This window comes from Panthera leo, chromosome B3, assembly GCF_018350215.1.
Source record: "Panthera leo isolate Ple1 chromosome B3, P.leo_Ple1_pat1.1, whole genome shotgun sequence".
Lineage (NCBI taxonomy): Eukaryota > Metazoa > Chordata > Mammalia > Carnivora > Felidae > Panthera > Panthera leo.
Window position 1 is genome coordinate 81445372 of NC_056684.1, and position 9322 is coordinate 81454693.

At 35.3% G+C, this 9322-nt stretch overlaps 1 pseudogene; it reads left to right on the plus strand.

The window, feature by feature from the left end:
- Positions 1-7037: 7037 nt before the first annotated feature.
- LOC122223490 lies at positions 7038-7154 on the plus strand (annotated as a pseudogene).
- Positions 7155-9322: the final 2168 nt, after the last annotated feature.

Here is a 9322-nt window from a genome sequence, read left to right on the forward strand (position 1 = left end):
CGTATTTTTAAAAGCACCAGTGTGATACGGAAATGCTTACACTAGACTCCCATCAGGGGAAGAACTGTTCAGAGGTTAGTAGATCAGAAACTTTTACCCTCCAGTTTCCTTTGTAGAAGCTGGGCTCAGTCTGGGGGTCTGGATTTGGCCTAGGCAGAGGGCCACATTAAGAGAAACCAGCTGTGCTTTTACTGATTACGCAGGGCTGGAGTGGCAAAACGAGGTTTTGAAAGCCTTAAAAGAATAGCCAGTTTATTTCTATCAAGATATTTGTTAAATGTTGAAGCTTAGGCTAAAAATCTAAGCTGAAAATTTCTGAAAGGCAAAGCTGAAGAGGATACAAAGGTCCCTCCAGTTTCTCAATTGAAAACTTTCTAGGTCCACACCCTAGAAATGGATAAAATTTGGACTTTGGACTAAATCTTACCAAAACTGCCTAACAGCAAAGGGGAACCATTTTCAGAGGAAGAAATTGTCTTGGAGATAATTTTTGAGATTCTACAGTTCTTTTATATACAGTATCCAGCATACTGTTCAATGATTACTAGGTATGTGAAGCAAAATCATGACAACCAAGAGGGAAAAAAATGTACAATTGAATCTAAATGATCTAGATTGTGGAGTAAGGCTATTTTAAACGATTGTGATTTAATGAGGAAGAAAATGGAGAGGATTGATATATGAAATATGTCAAGGAATGATTCATGTTTTGTGTGAAAGGACATCTAGAACTCAAAAATTAACTCCCCATGACCCAGAAGACTAGATTATCACTGGATAATCTCAGGATATGTTCAAAGTGTCTGGCATGTATTTTGGAGTCACAAAAGGAGAGCACAATTAGGGTAGAAACAATGCTTGTAGAGGTTATGGTCAGCAGTTTTCTAAAACTGATAAAAAGCAGACTCAAGTTCAGACAATCCCAGTCCAAGAGAACTGTTTGAAACTATGCCTAGCTACCCATGATAAAATTATTGAAAATCCAAAATGGGCCATGTTTTTTAAGCAGCTTGAGAAAAGATATTCAGTATAACACCAATAAGACTGACAGTTGATGTCTCAGTAGAAATGATAGGACAGAAGACAATGGAATGACATCTTCAAAATGCAGACATGGGGCAGATACAGTATCTGCCAAGGAAAAGGCCTTGTGGAATAAAGATGGATCCATACAAACAAAAGCAAAGATACTTCATCACCAGTAGGACTGCAATAGATAAAAATCAAGGAAAGCAGAAGTGGTCCATAGGCAATTTAGTATTGTCATTGAGATTTCCAACTGTTCTTGGGAGACTGACTTTTGAATCAAGTTCCCTCTAAAACCCACAAACTTTGGAGGTTTTGGTGTCTTGGATAAAAGCACTTAAGTTGAGCCTGAAGAGATCAGTCGGAGACTAGAACCCCTCTTCTAGCAACTCTGATCGGAACTTAAAGACAACTTAACCTTCTTCCATCTCCTGTGGAAAACAGAGTTAAGAATATAGGCCAAGATGAAATAAAGTAGGAAAGATCTTGCCCACCAATCAGTACTCAGGTTCTTTTGAAGAATTCGTATACAAAAATTATATGTATATGGAATATGAGCAGGTCTTTAATCAGAAGCTGTTTGAACATCAGACAATTCATACTGGAGAGAAACATGGTAACTGGGAAATTCAAGTCTTAATATCTGCAACCATTCAGAACAAAAATATTATATATGCATTAAATACGTAGAGACATTTACCAAAAGGTCACACATCTTTGCATACTGTAATGCTCACACTAGCAAGAAACCTGTGAATGCATTGAAATTTGAAAAGGCCTTCACCTGTTAAGTCAGTCTTGGTTGCACTTCAGAAAATTTACACTGGCAAAGAAGCCATGTGAATGCAGTAACTGTGGAAAAGCATTCACCCAGAAGTCACAACTCCATGTACATCAGAGTTTCATACTGGAGACAGACTAATACATACTGAGTTTGAAAAGTCCATCAACAAATCAAACTGGCTTACTGAGTGATAGCCAGCCATCGAAATGGCCCTCATGGCCCTGGCTTCTGTTCACGTTTTTGTATGGTCCTGTACCTTCTACCAAGATTGGTCTTGTGTGACCAGTAGCAAACAGCAGAAGTGATGGTATGTTAGATCCAAGACTAGACTATAAAGGACTGTGATTTCCTCTCTTGGGCACCCACTCTAAATGATCTCCTGCTCTGAGGGAGGCAAATTGTCATATTGTGGGGTGCACATGGTGAGGAACTGAAGTCTACCAGCAATTGGGAATGAGCTTGGAAGCCTCCAGCTGACACCTTGAATGAAACATCACAAGATAATCAGAACTAGACCTGTGCAACTAGACTTCTCCCAATTCTCGTCCCTGGTAAATGTAGTAAATGTTTTAAGCTGCTGAGTTTGGGGGTAATTTACACAGCAAAAGATAACTAATACGGTTGCACATTGCAGTTCATACTGGGGGCTACTATGTGTTTCTAAATTTCCAAGTCACAATGCCAAGTGTATCAGAAACTGCACACAGTGAAATCATATATGTAGTGAGTTGGAAAACAGTGCTAGATTAAATGTATCAGAAAACACACTGGAGGAAAAACTATGCTTCTACTAAATAAGAGTGCCTTCATGGAAAAATCTTGTTTTAAATACATGTCAGAGAACATATTGTAGTAAGTTCTCTAGAAAATGCCACAGTAGCATCAGCAGATTGACAAAGGAGAAAAAACTATGTGTTTGTGTGTGTGTAAAGCTTTCCCCAACAGATTGTTTGATATGACCAGGGTACCTGAGCCACTATTTACTGTGGCAGAGACCTTGGCAGTAGTTTCCAGTATATATCAAGAGTTCATAAATGAAAGAAAATTATTTATTCAAAGTAAGAAAGCTTCTCACAGGATCAGTGCAATTACACATAGATTTTATGTAGCTCAGAAGTTATATGGATATATTTGTGAGAAAAATTCTGAAGAGAACATCTAAGAATGTGTTGAGGAAAAGGCATCTTAAGTAATTCACAGGAAAAACTTGCCAGTTTGAAATATTAGGATGTGGACTGGCAAACTTTATAAAGGGCCAGATGATAAATATTTATTATATTTTTAATTGAAATATAGCTGACAGTGTTACATTAGGAGGTGGTAAATATTTTAAGCTTTGCAGCCCGAGAGGCCAAAAGCAAGGATATTCTATAGATACTTGGGGGGGGAAATCCATAAAATTTTTATTGGCAAAAATTTGAAGTGTTATTACATTGCAAATTAATCATTTCCAATTGAAGGTTGTGTGGAAATTTCACATTCATATGGTTAAAATATATTTTGAAATATAGAAATTTCCTTTTGTAAGTTTATCAAGGTACAAAAACTGCTGCTGGAAGTATAGGATGAGCTTGGAAAGTACATCTAATACAAATTTGGAAATGAAATTATTTTTTTTGTTTTAATTTCTGATAGTACAGAAAATGTATAGAGCAACTGAACATTTGCTTGTGATTCAAACAATGTTATCATGAAATGCATTCCCTGCAGCATAGACTTTGCATGTTATCTACTTTGCCTTGTAATATTAGGTTGAATTCATTACAAAACATCAAGTCAGTAACAATAAGCTAATTTTGAGAAACATTCAGTGTTCAATAATGGTGGTTGGTGTGGGTCCTCTCATTCAGAAAAGTTTCAGTCCTGGCCCTGAGCTCAAAAATGTGCAAACTTTATCATTGCTAAGAAATTGAATTGCTGTGTGGAAGGGCAAATCAGGACATTTGGCTTCTGATAAAGTCATGGAATTTACAATTGATAAGTCTATAAAAATTGATGAAGTCTACCATTGATACTACTAACACATGATAGTTCAAATACTTTCCATAAAGGACCTGCTGATAAATAATACAATGAGTAACCACATATTTGAAGCCTTAATATTGAAAATCTTGATAAATTTGTTGTACAAAGCTTCTTTCTATTCTACACCTATATTTTGCCACCATCAATTGTAAGATTAGATTCCATTTAAGGTTGTACTGAATATTTTCTCAACTCTCTTTAGTTGTTCCACAATACATCCATTGAGGTTATTCAGTCAGTTCAAACTCAGCATTGACTGAGTAGACAGCAACTGAGCAGTCTTGGTAATATCTTCAAACCCAAAACTCAAGGAAAACCACTTGAAATAATTTGCATTGTATTTAAATTGATGTCACCTAGTGCTCTAAACTAAGCAATTATTCTCACCAAAAAGCTATTAGCCTTCAACAATTTTCATCTGGAAACATTTCCTAGGCTGCTGTAAACATGATTTCATTAACTCACCAGATGTTAACTTTACAGTCTCTTTGAGAAAATTGAAGAGGAGCATTGTGTCATCTAATTCTATAATGCCAGCATTACCCTGATACCAAAACTATATTAGAAGAAAACTATAGACTAATATATCTCCTGAATATAGATTAAAAAAAAAAAGTCTTACCAGCAATTTAGGAAACTGAAACTATAATAATATACAAAAAGGATAATATGCTATGAACAAAGATGCAGAGTTAGTTTCACATTCAAAAATGAGTTATAAATTACTTCAGTGAAATTGGCACAGTAGATAGCTCCAAGGGCCATCTCTCCACAAAAGAAAGATAAGTCAAGAATTTTATATGAACATAAGATGAAATTTGAAAGGAGCCAAATTTAGTATACAAGTTTTTTTTTCGTTATTTATTTATTTTTTTTACCACAGTTCCCACATATCTTCACCTTTCTTATGCTATGTTTACAGGAAGTCAGAATCCTATTTAGTTAGAATGTAGATGGCTTAAAGCAACAAGAAAGGATTTCCATTTTTAGTATTTCCAGGTAACATCATTTGGACCAATCCTCCAGCTTAGGAAACCTAGAAAAAAGATGGATAAAATTGCTTCCAAACATCAGTTTGAAGGCTATCAAAAAACTAACAAGATTGGGATGCCTGGATGGCTCAGTTGGTAGAGCGTGTGACTCTTGATCTCATAGTTTTGTGTTCAAGCCCCATGTTGGGTGTAGAGATTACCAAAAAAAAAAAAAAAAAAAAAAACCTTTAAAGAAAAAAAAAAAAGCTAACAGGATAGTGAAGGATTACAGCCAGCATGAGTGGGAGAAAAAAGGCCCAGATAGATAAACTCTCCTTTGGGACCACAATTCTTTAAGGGGTAACTGAGAGGCTGAACAATACTTCTGATGACCTGCCATAGGTGTAGGTGGACAGGTATTGGATTTGAAGACCTCAAAGTATTTCTACAGTTTTGCAAATTTGATGTCCTACCCAAAATAACAAGGCATGTGTGCAGACAACCTGAATTAAAACTAACAAACAACACAGACTGTATATGCTAAGCCCAAGGAAATAAAAGTCAAGATAGAGGATTTCAGCAGATGACTACACAAATACATAAAGGTACCAAATGGAAGTTAAAGAACCCAAAAATATATTAGCTGAATTTAAGGACTCAAAGGATTGACTTATAGCAGATTAGACACAGCTGAAAATAGAATTCATGAATTGAAAGTGGTTAATAGAAAATACAATAAAAGAACAAAAACTGAAAAAATTAAAATGTAGTGAAGAGAAAGTCTTGTCATAAATTTAATTGAATTTCCCAGGAAGAGCAGAGAGAGAAAGAAGCAATATATGACTAGATAATGGCTGAGATCTTTCCACAGCTATCAAGACTACAAACAACTCTTTCAAGAGCTGTGAATCAATGACAAGCAAGGAAAAAAAAAAAAAAAAAACACATACTGAAACATACCATAATAAAACTGAAAAATAAACAAAAAATTAAAAGCAACAATAGAAAAAGGATTCCCTACAAAAGAGTACCACTTAAAGCTGCTTTCTCAGTCAAAATATTAGAAGCCAAGCAGCAGTGAAATATTTCCCTAGCATTCAATAGAAAAAAAAATAGTCTTATAAAATAAAGGTAAAATCAAGGATATTTTCAGACAAAGTAGAAAATGATTGTAAAATGAAGTACTGAATACTTTTTCAGACAATAAAACTATCTCCAGATGAAATGTTGATATGTAGGAAAGGATGAAAGGCAATAGCAATGGTAAATATGTGGGTAAATCTAATGTTAATGATAAGTAAAAAGAGTGTAACATTAAAGAAAGAAAGGAAAAAATGGAATAATAATAAATGTTTAAAAAGAAAAAAAGAACAGAGACACATAGGACAAAAATGTATTACAGTACATTTAGATCCAAACATATTAACAAGTACATTGAATTAAAAAAAAATTAATGTTCTAAGTAAATGATACAGGAAGTCCGACTGGATTCAAAAACTGACAAAATCACATGTACAAGGGCCATCAAAAGTCATAAGGATACAGAAAGATTAAAAGGATAAAGATGGTATTATAAACAGCTGAATGCCAATATATTTGAAACTTTGAGTGAAATAGAAAAATTCCTCCAAAGTACAACATATTAAAACTTATATGAAAAGAGTAGAAAATACTAACATTAGCTTGATATGTATTAAAACGAATCTATAACTTCAAAGCTTACATGCATTCATAGGCCCATATACGACTTTGCTGGTGAATTTTACTAAATAAGAAATAGCACATATTTTTGATAAAGTCTTCAGTAGGATTGAAAAAGAGAAAACACGATTTTAGAAGGCTAACATAATCTTGATAAATTCAACAAGGACATAATTATAGGGCTGTGTCATGAATATAAATTAAATATCTTAAGTACGTTTCACAAAATGTTTAAAGGAACATACATATTTGGTTTAACTTTCAAAAATTAGTCACTGTAATGTTCATTTATAGAATAAGAAAAATATATTGCTGCTATATCAATAGATAAGTATAAAGCACTTTATAAAAAAGATACATAATGCAAATACTAAGAGCTGATGTTGCCATACTATTATAAGACAGTAAAATGTAAGGGAAAAAGCATTACTGGAGATAGAGAACATTTAATAATGATAAAGGTTTAATTCAGCAAGAAGAGAACAATTCTAAATTTGTAAGCACCGAGTAGCATAGCATTAAAAAAAAAAATCGCTTCTCGGCCTTTTGGCTAAGATCAAGTGTAGTATCTGTTCTTATCAGTTTAAAATAAATAAAACCAAAACAAATGTTGGAAATACAAGGAGAGATAGAAAAGTCCACTATCCAAGTAGGAGATTAACACATGGAACAAGCAAATAAAAAATATCAGTAAAAGTATTGAAGATTTCAACATAAGCAAACATGACATAAGGAACCTATTTTAGAAACCACACCTGATAACTGTAGATAATTAAATGAAACTATTACAAAATTGAATATAAGCTGAACCACAAAGGAAATCTCAAATTCCAAAGGATTAAAATCACAGAGAATTTGTTCTCCGGTTATAGTAAAAGTTAAGATAAAAGTTAATAGCAAGATAAGAAAATCTCCAAATGTTTGGAAATAAAGTGTATACTTGTAAAAAAGTTCATGGGTGAAAAAAAAAGTAAAGAATGGAAATATTTTGAACTAAAAGATAAAATAAATCTTGAGGGATGCTGAATTGTGGGAGGTAACCATGCTTGGAGATTTATGGCTTTGCATACAAATATTATAAACAGAATTTCATAGCTTTGAATCATCCATTAGGAAGCCTAAATTGTCATCAGGGAGAAAAAAGTAAAAATTAATGAAGTAGAAAAAAATGTACAGAGAAAAACCATAACTCCTATCTTTGATAATACAAATAAGTAGTTGGCTATATTTTTAGAAAGGCCCTTATGACAGCACATTCAATGGTATTGGAGGAATCTATGACGGGAAAAGACAACAAGGAGTTTATGGAATTCCCCAATGGGAGAATTACAACATAGACTCTTAGGGTTTTGGAGCAATCCACACCATTCCTACAGAGAATTATATACCTTTCAAGAAGTTCTTGGTATGCTTCTACACCCTGGAAAAGACACCATGACCATGGCTATCAAGTGGCCATGTGGCCAGAACTACAATAAGGTAGGTTCCATCAGATCTATCAGGTCATAAGTCAGATGGACCCAACAGCAATCTATCATAAGATGGAAGTGGTACGTCTGTGATTGGGCATTAGTGCCAGAGGACTCCATTAAGTTGCATGAGCAAGTATTCCTGATCCCTATCTCATCAACTACTGTTGCCCTATCAGCTGTTAGTTTTCAGTTGCTGCACTTTCAGAATTCACTACAACATTTAAACTCAAGACACACTGTTCCTGGGCACCTGTAGCTGATGATCAACTAGTGGGTGGGTGTGGACAGACATTAGGAACTGGACATTTCTGTATTCACCAAGAAAGACTCCCTGACCCTGCATTTCACAAGACCATCAGGAATGTTTTTATGAGAGGGACACCAGTATCAAAGGGAGTTTATTGGTGGCTTCTGTCATGTGTAGGCTGGGGTTGGTGGTAGGAAAGGTGGTCACAGAACTGAGCTCATTAACAGCAATAGGGATAATACTATCTCAAAGCAGGTGGTACACTAAACTTCTAGAAGCCACAGAGCCATACTTACCATAATGATCTGCAAAGTTGGAGAGAGAGCCGTGAAAGTTTAACCCTCTGGGAAAAAGGGGTGAACATTCAATGATGGTGCTACTCAACATCTAAAATATTCTTAAAGAGCAAATATGGGGGCACCTGGGTGGCTCAGTCGGTTAAGCGTCTGACTTCAGCTCAGGCCATGATCTCGCGGTCCGTGAGTTCAAGCCCCGCGTCAGGCTCTGTGCTGACAGCTCAGAGCCTGGAGCCTGTTTCAGATTCTGTGTCTCCCTCTCTCTCTGACCCTCCCCCATTCATGCTCTGTCTCTCCCTGTCTCAAAAATAAATAAACGTTAAAAAAAATTTTTTTTTTAAAAAAAGAGCAAATATGGAGAAGGAAGAGGCCAAGGGCAACCTTACAATAAAAATTAAAATCCCTGTTCGATTCCCTGACCTGAGCCAGTGACAAAACCAAACCAACTGACTAAAAAGGTGAACAAATCTCCAGGAGGAAAGGCCCTACAATACCCCAGCAAGTATATAAGGTTTTCCCGTAATTTCCCAAAATGACCTAGGCTATTTAAGTAGATGATTGATTGTACATTGGGGGAAAGGAGGATCTTACATTTTGAGGAATATTAGACACAAGGTCTGAGTTGATGTTTGTTATCTAATGATCCCAAAGCATCGTTATACTCTTTGTTAGGATAGGGGGTACATAGGGGCCAAGTAACAAGAAGAACCCTGTCGAAAGTCCAGCTTATAATGGGTCCATTATTTCATCAGACCCCTACAGTGGTTATCTGACCAGTCCTAACGCGATGGGATAGACAT